A 13,869-nucleotide genomic window follows, 5' to 3' on the forward strand; every position below is an offset into this window, starting at 1 on the left:
CTTCCCGGGACTGGTCCTCCGTCCTTATCTCTTTTGTCTCACTTTTTATCTTTTATATTTTTGTCCTTTTGTCCTACCCTCCTTTCGAAGACCAATGGGTCTGCTTTTCTGGGCGCCTGATGACCTCAGCTAGCGATCAGAAGTTGTTTTGTGAAGTTTGCTCTGCATTCAGTTATTCTTTTGATGAATTTGTAGGAGAGAAAGTGGTCTCCCCGTCCTACTCCTCTGCCATCTTGGCTCCTCCCTCTAATTTTTATTCTTAAATTATGTAAAATTAAGATATTGCTGGACTTATATGCACACATATATGTGTGTTTGTTATGAACATTAAAACCATAGCACTAAGACGGAAAAGGATGTAAATGAAATTGTTGTTTCTTAATAAAATGTATTAATGCATACAGTTTGGCATATAATGTTAAGGTTCTTAATCCTGGAGGAGGAAATGGCAACCCGAAAATCCCATAGACAGAGGAGCCTGGTGGGCTACATTCCATGAGTTCGCAAAGAGTTGGACACAACTGAGTGAGCATGCATGCAAGGGTCTTCATATGTAAACAGGTGTAGTATTAATTCAGAGTACTCTGATGAGTTAAAGATGCTTTTTTTTTTTTTTAAAGATGCATCTTATAATCCCCAGAGGAACCAGTTTAAAAAAATAAAAAGAAATATGTCTGAATATCTAATAGAGGAGACAGAATGAACTACCAAATATTCCTTATTATTTTTATTTGTGCTTTCTTTTGTGCTTAAAATAAGCTTCTAAAGCTTTTGAGAAAATTTAAAATAATTGGGATTTTTATTGGAATTGTATCAAACTTTTCAGATTAATTTATTTTGATACCCTTTTATTTCCCTTTGCAAGGTTTTTATATACATCTAACTTGCCTTAAGATTATTTATTCATAGTAATTTTATGTTTCTTTTTGCTACTGTGAAGGAATTTCTTTTCATTTTACTTTTTAATTCCATATTACTACTGCAAAGAAGTGCTACTGAATTTAAAATATATATATATATATAGCCATCCCATTAGACTTCCTTATGGTTAAATTGATTTTTCTAGATATACAATCATATTGTCTACAATTGATTATTTTGTGACCTTCTTTCTAGTTCTTAGACATTTTTATGTCCTGCCTTATTGCATGGGATAGAACTTCAAAAATAATGTTAAATGTTAATGGTAAAAGTGGTAATGAGTTTTATGATAAATAACTCTTTTTAAAAGAAAGGAAAAGATGGTTTGTCACCAGTTGTTACTAGTACCTCTTTAGAGTTATTAAAAATCTGCAGTCACTTAAACATTAGTAAGCTTTATTCACATTTACTCACACACAGAACAGATATTCAGTGATGCCCATTTCAAGTCAATCAGTGTTTTAGGTTTCTGGGGAAACGTCAATGAATAAGACAGAGACAGTAAAGTTCAACAACATTAGAAAACCATACAAGACAAAAGAAAGTTTACAAAACCATCTATGTTTTGACAACCAGAGAAATATATAGGTGGTAATCACTATTATTTTATAGATAAAATAGATATTATATGGATAAAATGACTATATATAATATTTAGTAATCTAAATAAATCTAAATATTACTAATAAATCTAAGTATTCTTGCCTTGAGAACCCCATGAACAATATGAAAAGGCAAAAAGATAGAACACTGAAAGATGAACTCCCCAGGTTTTTAGATGCCCAATATGCTGCTGGAGAAGAGTGGAGAAATAACTCCAGAAAGAATGAAGAGATGGAGCTAAAGCAAAAACAACGCCCAGTTGTGGATGTGACTGGTGATGGAAGTCAAGTCCAATGCTGTAAAGAACAGTATTGCATAGGAACCTGGAATATTAGGTCCATGATTTAAGGTAAATTGGAAGTGGTCAAACAGGAGATGGCAAGAGTGAACATTGACGTTTTAAGAATCAGTGAACTAAAATGGACCAGAATGGGTGAATATAACTCAGATGACCATTATTTCTACTACTGTGGGCAAGAATCCCTTAAAAGAAATGGAGTAGCCCTCATAGTCAACAAAATGGTCTGAAAGACAGTACTTGGATGCAATCTCAAAAATGACAGAATGATCTGTTCATTTCCAAGGCAAACCATTCAATATCACAGTAATCCAAGTCTATGTCCCAACCAGTAATGCTGAAAAAGCTGAAGCTGAACAGTTTTATGAAGACCTTCTAGAACTAACACCCCAAAAAGGTGTCCTTTTCATCATAGGAGACTGGAATGCAAAAGTAGGAAGTCAAGAGATACCTGGAGTAACAGGCAAATTTGGCCTTGGAGTACAGAATGAAGCAGGGCAAAGGCTGACAGAGTTTTGCCAAGAAAACGCACTGGTCATAGCAAATACTCTCTTCCAACAAACACAAGAAAGACTCTACACATGGACATCACCAGATGGTCAACACCAAAATCAGATTGATTATATTCTTTGCAGTCAAAGATGAGTAAGCTCTATACATCAGCAAAAACAAGACAGGAGGCTGACTGTGGCTCAGATCATGAACTCCTTATTGCAAAATTCAGACTTAAATTGAAGAAAGTAGGGAAGACCACTAGACCATTCAGGTATGACCTAAATCAAATCCCTTATGATTATACAGTGGAAATGACAATAGATTCAAGGGATTAGATCTGATAGAATGCCTGAAGAACTACAGTTGAAGGTTCGTGATATTGTACAGGAGGCAGTGATCAAGACCATCCCCCAAAAAAGAAATGCAAAAAGGCAAAATGGCTGTCTGAGGAGGCCTTACAAATAGCTGTGAAAAGAAGAGAAGCGAAAAAGCAAAGGAGAAAAGGAAAGATATTACCTATTTGAATGCAGAGTTCCAAAGAATAGCAAGGAGAGATAAGAAAGCCTTCCTCAGTGATCAATGCAAAAAAATAGAGGAAAAACAACAGAATGGGAAAGAGTAGAGATCTCTTCAAGAAAATTAGAGATACCAAGGGAACATTTCAGGCAAAGATGGGTTCGATAAAGAACAGAAATGGTATGGACCTAACAGAAGCAGAAGATATTAAGAAGAGGTGGCAAGAATACACAGAACTGTACAAAAAAGATCTTCATGACCCAGATAACCGTGATGGTATGATCACTCACCTAGAGCCAGACATCCTGGAATTGGAAGTCAAGTGGCCCTTAGGAAGCATCACTACAAACAAAGCTAGTGGAGGTGATGGGTTCGAGTTGAGCTATTTCATGTCCTAAAAGATGATGCTGTGAAAGTGCTGCACTCAGTATGCCAGCAAATTTGGAAAACTCAGCAGTGGCCACAGGACTGGAAAAAGTCAGTTTGCATTCCAGTCCCAAAGAAGGGCGATGCTAAAGAATGTTCAAACTACCGCACAATTGCACTCATCTGACACACCAGCAACGTAATGCTCAAAATTCTCCAAGCCAGGCTTCAGCCGTACGTGAACCATGAACTTCCAATTGTTCAAGCTGGATTTAGAAAAGGCAGAGGAACCAGATATCAAATTGCCAACATCCACTGGACCATCGATAAAGCAAGAAAGTTCTGACAAAACATCTGCTGCTGCCTTATTAACTATGCCAAAGCCTTTGACTGTGTGGATCATAAAAAATTGTGCAAAATTCTTCAAGAGATGGGAATACCAGACCATCTTACCTGCCTCCTGAGAAATCTGTATGCAGGTTAAGAAGCAACAATTAGAACTGGACATGGAACAGCAGACTGGTTCCAAATTGAGAAAGGAGTACGTCAAGGCTGTACACTGTCACCCTGCTTATTTAACTTATATGCAGAGTACATCATGAGAAACGCCAGGCTAGAAGAAGCACAAACTGGAATCAAGATTGCTGGGAGAAATATCAGTAACCTCAGATATGCAGATGACACCACCCTTATGGCAGAAAGTGTAGAACAACTGAAGAGCCTCTTGATGAAAGTGAAAGAGGAAAGTGAAAGAGTTGGCTTAAAGCTCAACATTCAGAAAACTGAGATCATGGTATCCAGTCCCATCACTTCATGGCAAATAGATGAGGAAACAATGGAAACAATGAGAGACTTTATTTTGGGGGGCTCCAAAATCACTGCAGATGGTGACGGCAGCCATGGAAGACACTTGCTCCTTGGAAGAAAAGCTATGACAGACCTAGACAGCATATTAAAAAGCAGAGACATTACTTTGCCAACAAAGATCCATCTGGTCAAAGCTGTGGTTTTTCTGTTAGTCACACGTGGATGTTAGAGTTGGGCTATAAAGAAAGTAAGTGCCGAATAATCAATGCTTTTGAACTGTGGTGTTGGAGAAGACTCTTGAGAGTCCCTTGGACTGCAGGGAGATCAAACCAGTCAATCCTAAAGGAAATCAGTCCTGAATATTCATTGGAAGGACTGATGCTGAAGCTGAAACTCCAGTACTTTGGCCAACTGATGCGAAGAACTAACTCATTGGAAAAGACCCTGATTCTGGGCAAGATTGAAGCCAGGAGGAGAAGGGGATGACAGAGGATGAGATGGTTGGATTTCATCACTGACTTGATGGACATGAGTTTGAGCAACCTCTGGCAGTTGGATGATGGACAGGGAAGCCTGGAGTGCCGCTGTCCATGGGGTTGCAATGAGTCGAACACAACTGGTTGACTTAACTGAACTGTACTGAATCAGTATAGAAAAGTGCTTCTGGCCAGGGTGATCAGAGAAGGCTCTGGTGGTGGAAGACAGAATCCAAAACAACTGACCAGATCTGAGAAGCCCTGGGAGAAAGCTACTGCAATGAGTGGAGCCCCAGGGGTGGAAGACTGGGGAGTGCCGGAACTGGCAGGCTGAAAAACAAAAATAGTGTGCCTTAGTGCAGGGTGCATTCATGTCAAGGGGCTCCTTGAAGGTTCTAAAGAGACTCTTCAGGGGCAAAGAGGAGATCAAGAAGGTGGGACTCTGTTTTTTTTCCATGTTTGAACTGGCCCTCCCCAAACCTGAACAGCATTACTTTTATGCATGTTGCATATATTCTATTTATTCTTTCTGCATCTGCCAGGTACCAGTAGACCCTGAGCACTGTCCTAGGTACTGGGAATATAGCAGTTCATAAAATCACCCCATATCTCTGTTTGCATTGAGTTTATGTTCTAATGTTGGGGAAGAAGGGAGACAGCAGTGAGGAGAATAAAAGGTAAATCGAGTGTGAGTAGAGTAAGAGCAATAGACAGTTCTTGGAAGGTTGCAGTTTTAAATTGAATGCCTTGGGAAGGCCCTACTAAAATGACATGTGAGTAACCTTGAAGAAAATGAGGAAGCAAGCCATACAGATTTCTGGGGAGAAAGAATTCTGGGAAAAGGGAACCTCTTGTGTAGAAGCCTGAAGAAGGAGCATGTCTGGGAAATTCTAGGAATGGAAAGGAGGCCAGTGGGTAGGCAAAGTGAGTGGGTCATGGTGAGAGGTAAGCTCACAGTGCTGACAGGAAGGGAGGTTGTACAGTGAAGTCTTGACCTATGTGAGAACTTCAGTTCTAGTTTTAGTAAAATGGGAAATCATCAGAGGATTTTAAGCAGAAGAGTGATATAATCTGACTTAAGCTGTAACAGGCTCACCCTGGCTTGCCCCTGTTAAGAATGGATGGTTGGAGAGCCAGGGTTGGAGCCAGGAGAATTCCTTAGACCCCTAGATGTTATTTGGAAGTAAATCAACAGAATATCCTGATTTGTTAGATCTGGAATCTGAAAGAGAAATAGAAATAAATGTTAACTCCAAGACTTTTATGGATGTGAAAGTTGAACCATAAAGAAGGCTGATCACTGAGGAACTGATGCTTTCAAATTGTAGTTCTGGAGAAGACTCTTCAGAGTCCATTGGACAGCAAGGAGATCAAACCAGTCAATCCTAAAGGAAATCAACCCTGAATATTCCTTAGAAGGACTGATGCTGAAGCTCCAATACTTTGGCCACCTAATGTGAAGAACTGAATCATTGGAAAAGATCCTGAAGCTGAGGAAGATTGAGGGCAGGAGAAGGAGGCAGCAGAGGATGAAATGATTGGATGGCATTATCCACTCAGTGGACACGAGTTTGAGTAAACTCCAGGAGACTGTGAAGGACAGGGAAGCCTGGCGTCTGCAGTCAGTCCATGGGGTCGCAAAGAGCTGGACCTGACTTAGTGACTGAGCAACCACCACCAAAGTTTTTGGCCTTGTGACTAGAAGGATGGAGTTACCATTAACCGGGAAAGGAGCAGTTTGGTGAAGCAAGATTTGGAGCTCAGGGTTAGACATCCATACCTTGAAATTGCTCTTAGACGTTCATGTGGACACATGGATTAGTATGAGGAGAGGTCTGAGCTACAGGTGTAAATTTGACAGTGCTAACTTCTTGATTTTGATAATTATACTACGATTATGTACGAGCATGAGCTTGTCCCTACCCAAACCAGGAAATGAATACTGAAATATTTAGGGGAAAGAGGGTATCATGTCTGTAATTTAGTCTCACAAACGGTTCAGGGAAAATAATTATATAGACAAGTTGATAGATAGAGAATAAGAGCACAGAGTGATAAATTTAACATTTAGAAAATCTGGGTGAAAGATATGAGGGTTCTTTCTACTACTATTCTTGCACCTTTTCTCTAAGTCTGAAATTATTTCACAATAGAACACTTTTTAAAAGTACAGGATACATTTCTAGATAAACAAAACTGAGAGAATTCATTGCCAGCACACCTGCACTGAAAGAGACTCCTGGAGTTTTCAGGCAGAAAGAAAATGATCCTGCATGAAGACACAGACATAGGAAGGAAGGAAGAGCAAGGAAAAGGGCAAATAGAGACCAGTATTGGCTGTGTAAAATAATGTTTAAAATACATGTATAGGGATTTCCCTGGTGGTCCAGTGGCTAAGACTTTGCACTCCCAATGCAGGGGGCCTGGGATCAATCCCCCAGTTGGGGAACTAGATCCCACATGCTGCAACTAAAGATCCTGGAGCAACCGAATAAATAAAATAAATAGTTAAAAATAAAAAATAAAATACATGTATAATTGAAGTGTATGGCAGTAAAACAAAAAGTTAAAGGATGGAGTAAAAGTGTTCTGAGTGTTAGGATTGTTGGTGAAGTGGTTAATTTCTCATTTACATGAAATTTTAGCAAGTCAAGGATGTATTGTGATATCTAGGGCACTAGTTCTCAAACATCTTAAAAACTGAGGGTCCTCCATCCAACACCATAGTTATTATTGTAGACAACAAAATCCACCGATAGTGCTAAAATTAGAGAATATTTGAAGCAAAATAGCCAAGTATCTCCACCCCCCCCAAGCTATTTAATAACTACAAAAGGAAGAGCATAACTTTACAGTGGAGAGATTCATCAAAACCCACCTTGACTAAAGTTAATAGAGGGAAAAACAAAATTTTTAAAAGTTGGCTTGAAGAGAGAAAAGAGGGTGTTAAATGGGTCAAAAGGGAAGTAAATTGTAAGATGAAAGATATAAACTGTAAAATTTCAGTACTTACATTAAATGTAATTAGACTAATACTGCATTAAAAAAGTTGATCAAGATTGGATTTTAAAAAAACTAAGCCACCTTCAGTGCTGCTTACAACAAACACCCCTTTAATGAAAAGACAAAGAATTAAAAGTGAAATGATGGAGAAAGATACCATTCAAATGTTAGCCACAGGAAACTTGATATTAAAGTATCAGACAGTTCAGTTCAGTCGCTCAGTTGTGTCTGACTCTTTGCGACCCCATGAACTGCAGCACGCCAGGCCTCCCTGACCAACACCAACTTCCAGAGTCTACCCACACCCATGTCCATTGAGTCGGTGATGCCATCCAACCATCTCATCCTCTGTCGTCCCCTTCTCCTCCTGCCCTCAATCTTTCCCAGCATCAGGGTCTTTTCAGATGAATCAGCTCTTCGCATCAGGTGGCCAAAGTATTGGAGTTTCAGCTTCAACATCAGTCCTTCCAATGAACACCCAGGACTGATCTGCTTTAGGATGGACTGGTTGGATCTCCTTGCAGTCCAAGGGACTCTCAAGAGTCTTCTCCAACATCACAGTTCAAAAGCATCAATTCTTCAGTGCTCAGCTTTCTTCACAGTCCAACTCTCACATCCATACATGACCACTGGAAAAACCATAGCCTTGACCAGATGGACCTTTGTGGACAGAGTAATGTCTCTGCTTTTTAATATGCTGTCTAGGTTGGTCATAACTTTCCTTCCAAGGAGTGTCTTTTAATTTCATGGCTGCAATCACCATCTGCAGTGATTTTGGAGCCCAAAAAAATAAAGTCAGCCACTGTTTCCCCATCTATTTGCCATGAAGTGATGGGATCGGATGCCATGATCTTTGTTTTCTGAATGTTGAGCCTGGAATGCAAAAGTAGGAAGTCAAGAAACACCTGGAGTAACAGGCAAATTTGGCCTTGGAGTACAGAATGAAACAGGGCAAAGGCTAATAGAGTTCTGCCAAGAGAATGCACTCATCATAGCAGACACCCTCTTCCAACAACACAAGAGAAGACTCTACACATGGACATCACCAGATGGTCAACACCAAAATCAGATTGATTATCTTCTTTGCAGCCAAAGATGAGAAGCTCTATACAGTCAGCAAAAACAAGATCGGGAGCTGACTGTGGCTGAACTCCGTATTGCCAAATTCAGACTTTAAGAAAGTGGGGAAAACCACTAGACCATTCAGGTATGACCTAAATTCCTTATGACTATACAGTGGAAGTGAGAAATAGATTTAAGGGACTAGATCTGATAGACAGAGTGCCTGATGAGCTATGGACGGAGGTTCGTGACATTATGCAGGAGATAGGAATCAAGACCATCCCCAAGAAAAAGAAATGCAAAAAAGCAAAATGGCTGTCTGAGGAGGCCTTACAAATAGCTGTGAAAAGAAGAGAAGCGAAAAGCAAAGGATAAAAGGAAAGAGATATCCATTTGAATGCAGAGTTCCAAAGAATAGCAAGGAGAGATAAGAAAGCCTTCCTCAGCGATCAATGCAAAGAAATAGAGGAAAACAATAGAATGGGAAAGACTAGAGATCTCTTCAAGAAAATTAGAGATGCTAAGGGAACATTTCATGCAAAGATGGGCACAATAAAGGACAGAAATGGTATGGACCTAACAGAAGCAGAAGATATTAAGAAGAGGTGGCAAGAATACACAGAACTGTACAAAAAAGATCTTCATGACCCAGATAACCGTGATGGTGTGGTCACTCACACTCACCTAGAGCCAGACATCCTGGAATTGGAAATCAAGTGGGCCTTAGGAAGCATCACTACAAACAAAGCTAGTGGAGGTGATGGAATTCCAGTTGAGCTATTTCAAATCCTAAAAGATGATGCTGTGAAAGTGCTGCACTCAGTATGCCGGCAAATTTGGAAAACTCAGCAGTGGCCACAGGACTGGAAAAGGTCAGTTTTCATTCCAATCCTTAAGAAAGGCAATGCCAAAGAATGTTCAAACTACTGCATAATTGCACTCATCTTACACTCTAGTAAAGTAATCCTAAAAATTCTCCAAGCCAGGCTTCAGCAATACGTGAACCGTGAACTTCTAGATGTTCAAGCTTGTTTTAGGAAAGGCAGAGGAACCAGAGATGAAATTATCAACGTCTGTTGGATCATTGAAAAAGCAAGAGAGTTTCAGAAAAACATCTATTTCTACTTTATTGACTATGCCAAAGCCTTTCACTGTGTGGATCACAGTAATCTGCAGAAAATTCTGAAGGAGATGGGAATACCAGACCACCTTACCTGCCTCTTGAGAAACCTGTATGCAGGTCAAGAAGCAACAGTTAGAACTGGACATGGAACAACAGACTGGTTCTAAATAGGAAAAGGAGTACGTCAAGTCTGTATATTGTCACCCTGCTTATTTAACTTATATGCAGAGTACGTCATGAGAAACGTTGGGCTGGAAGAAGCACAAGCTGGAATCAAGAGTGCTGGGAAAAATATCAATAACTTCAGATATGCAGATGACACCACCCTTATGGCAGAAAGTATAGAAGAACTAAAGAGCCTCTTGATGCAAGTGAAAGAGGAGAGTGAAAAAGTTGGCTTAAGGCTCAACATTCAGAAAATATCAGACAAGACAGACTTAAAAGTCAGGTGAAAAATAAATTTCAGAATGGTCCACCACCAGGAAGATTTAACCTTTCTAAGTATATCTGTCCCTAATAACATAGTTTCAATATGCACAAAGCAAAAACGGACAGATTGAAAGGAGAACTAGGCAAATGGAATCATAATGGAAAGTTTTAAAAGATTACCCTCAATAATTGATAATACAAACAGACAAAATGGCCAAGATTGTAGCAACACAATGAACAAAATTTCCATATTACATATATGTAAATATACCATATTTATGGACTTCCCTGTGGTGCAGTGGATAGGAATCTGCCTGCCAGTACAGGGGACTCATGTCCAATCCCTGGTCCAGGAAGATCCCACATGCCGCGGAACAACTAAACTCCGTAAACCACAACTAAATGGTTCTGTGTCCTAGAGCCCCTGCTCCACAAGAGAAGCCACTACAATGAGATGCCCACACACCACAACGAAGAATAGCAGCTAGAGAAAGCCCACGCATAGCAATGAAGACCCAGCACAGCCAAAACTAATAAATGAATGAATAAAAAAGTAAATATACCATATTTATATAGTTTTATATAAATATTATACATACATAAAGATTGTTCCCAATAAAGACAGTAAGTATACAAAAAGATGTTCAGCCTCATTTAGGTTGTCAATAGAGAAATGGAAATTAAAATCAGAATGAGATAAAAAATAAGAACTTCGGTGTGGGATGTACTTTTGGCCTAAATGTCAGTTGCTAAGAGTCAGTTGCAAGTCACTTAGGAAGCTGTTGGCAGCATCTGTTAAAGCTGATAATACACATACCCCATATGGTCAAGCCGTTCCCCTCTAAAATATATGTATAAGGATCTTGATAGCAGCACTAATTAGATTGTTGTTGTTCAAAACTGGAAACAGATAAATTGTGGTTCATTCTTATCCTATATAAGAATAGTACATAGCAGTTAGAATGAACCAGGGCTGAGGGCAATGGGAGGATGAATCTCTCAAGCATAACATTGAGTGGAAGAAATCCTTTGTAAAAGGATGCTTTCTGTGTTATTCCATTTATATAAAGCTCAAACGTAAGTGGTCTTGACCAGTGGTGTTAGAAGTTACGTGGCAGCTGTGGGGAGCAGGGGACACACCTGAAGCTGTCCTGGCTCGGATCTGAGTGGTCGTTACCTGGACGTCTCACTGGGTGAAAATTCATTAAGCTGCACACCTCACATTTGCATGCTTTTCTGTATGTTTATAGAACCCAAAGAAATGTGTACTTAAAACTATAGTGAGACCATCTTTTTTCCTTTCAGAATGACAAAGATAAAAGGCCTTCATAAGATCATATAGGCAAAGTTGTGGGAAACAGACACGTGCACACTGCTGGGAATGTAAGTGGAAATAACCTCTGCGAAGAGCAGTTTGTCAGTTTTTATCAAAATTAAAACTGGACATATCTGAAGATCCCCTGGAGAATGGAATGGCTACTTCCAGGGACATACTTGCAAATGTACAAGGCCTTGTATTGGGACTTTGTTTATAACAGTAAAAGTTTACTAAGGGACAAATTAAGTTATGGTACATGCGTGTGACAGAATACCTCATAGCTGTATGGAATGTGTTCAAAAATATAGCAAAGTATAAAGCAGCATTTATAATATTCTATTATTTGTATTAGAAGTAATTATGTGTGAATATAAATATTAATATATACATATGCATGTAGTCATGTATGAATGTGAGAGTTGGACCATAAAGAAGGCTGAGCACTTTAGACTGATGCTTTTGAATTGTGACGTTGGAGAAGACTCTTGAGAGTCCCCTGGACTGCAAGGAGATCAAACCTGTCAATCCTAAAGGAAATCAGTCCTGAATATTCATTGGAAGGACTGATGCTGAAGCTGAAACTCCAATACTTTGTCTACCTGATGTGAAAAACTGGCTCATTGGAAAATACCCTGATGCTGGGAAAGATTGAGGGCAGAAGGAGAAGGGGATAACAGAGGATGAGATGGTTGGATGGCATCACCGACTCAATGGACATGAGTTTGAGCAAGCTCCAGGAAATGGTGAAGGACAGGGAAGCCTGATATGCTGCGGTCCATGGGGTCGCAAAGTGTCGGGCACAACTGAGCGACTGAACAACAAGAACATATACATGTGTAACATATGAAATATAAGAAAAAGTGAAAGTGATAGTTGCTCACTCATGTCCACAGCTCATTGCAGCCCCATGGACTGCAGCCCACCAGGCTTCTCTGTTCATGAAATTCTCTAGGCAAGAATACTAGAGTGGGTTGCTATTCCCTTCTCCATGGGATCTTCCTGATTCAGCGATTGAACCCGTGTCTCCTGCCTCATAGGCGGATTCTTTACCATCTGAGCCACCAGGGAATTTCCAAATATATATATATGATATATGAATATATGAAAGCAATTTAATATTCATGGACTACCTATAGAAAGTGTATAAGAAACTAGTAGTGGTGGTGGCCTCTGGAAGGGAGAACTGGTTGGCCTGGTGGCAGGAGTGGGAAGGAGACTTAACTTCTCATATACCCTTTTGCATCTTTAGAATACAGAATTGGACTATGGGGATATAGCTGGGGTTTCCCAGGTGATGCAGTGGTAAAGAATCCGCATGCCAGTGTTAGGAGACGCAGGAGACATGGGTTTGATCCCTGGATCAGAACGATCCCCTGGAGAAGGAAATAGCAACCCACTCCAGTATTGTTGCCTGGGAAATCTCATGGACAGAGGAGCCTGTAGCCTAGGCTACAGGGCATAGGGTTGCAGAGCCGGATAGGGCTGAGCAACTGAACACACCCATACAGACACATGAGAATATATGTATTAAGTATTAATTTTCAAAATAATTGTTCAAAATCCCTTAGAAAGATGTGATGCAGGAGACTGGTGTCTTCCCTTTCAGTAGGTCCAGTATAGCCTAATGTTTCTTCACAGTGAAACAGATCTTTGGTTTAACAACAGATGATATGATTGGCTTCGCATAGGGGTCCCAAGTTTTTTGTGGGGGGAAACCCCTCGCAGCAGGGTGCTCAGGCTGCCCGGGTGTGAAGGATCTGATGAGTGGATAGTAAATTCAGACCTCCTGTCTTTTGTTCACTCGAAGACTCAACACTCGTTGAATGAAAGGGTGGGCCTCTCTGTACTGTTGATAATGTAATTTTTCCTTCCCTCCTTACTTCAGAACAAGGATAAGTTGAATTCAGATTAAGTTAAAAGTGATGCAACACTGCTTCTTTTTGTACTTTTAAAAAATGTAATCGTCTTATGCTATGAGTATAACATCTGCTTTTTTATGTCTTAATGTATCAAAAGCATTTTCCTATGCCATCACAAATTGTTCATATGACTGTGAATGTTTGAATAGTATTACATTACTCAAATGTGTGATAATTTGCCTAATCATTCCTCTTTGGGCATTTATGTTGTTTAAATTTTTGGTTATTATTAAAAAATGGCAACAAGCCACCTTTGTATATTAGTCTAATACTACATTATTTTACTGTTTCTTAGGAGTAAAATAGTTGTCAAAGGTTGTGAATATTTTAAAATACTCCTGAGATAAGAGTGCTGAGTAGTCTTCCAAGAACTGCTCGGTTTTCTCTTCCATAGCACCCTTGCCAGCTTTGGGTATTCTCATGCAAAAAGGTCATTTTTAATTTGAAAAAACTCAAGTCTTAATAATTTTAGCAGTACATTGACTGATAAGCTTTTCTTTATTTTCCATGTTTTCTGTAGTTGAAGTGTTATC

General features: G+C 39.6%; 1 protein-coding gene across 1 annotated transcript in view; it reads left to right on the forward strand.

Moving 5' to 3' along the window:
- Window positions 1-13,869, forward strand: part of PEX14 (peroxisomal biogenesis factor 14) — a 138,470-nt gene that overhangs the window by 84,243 nt on the left and 40,358 nt on the right. The window lies entirely within an intron of this gene.

This window comes from Cervus canadensis, chromosome 13 (assembly GCF_019320065.1).
Source record: "Cervus canadensis isolate Bull #8, Minnesota chromosome 13, ASM1932006v1, whole genome shotgun sequence".
Classification (NCBI taxonomy): domain Eukaryota; kingdom Metazoa; phylum Chordata; class Mammalia; order Artiodactyla; family Cervidae; genus Cervus; species Cervus canadensis.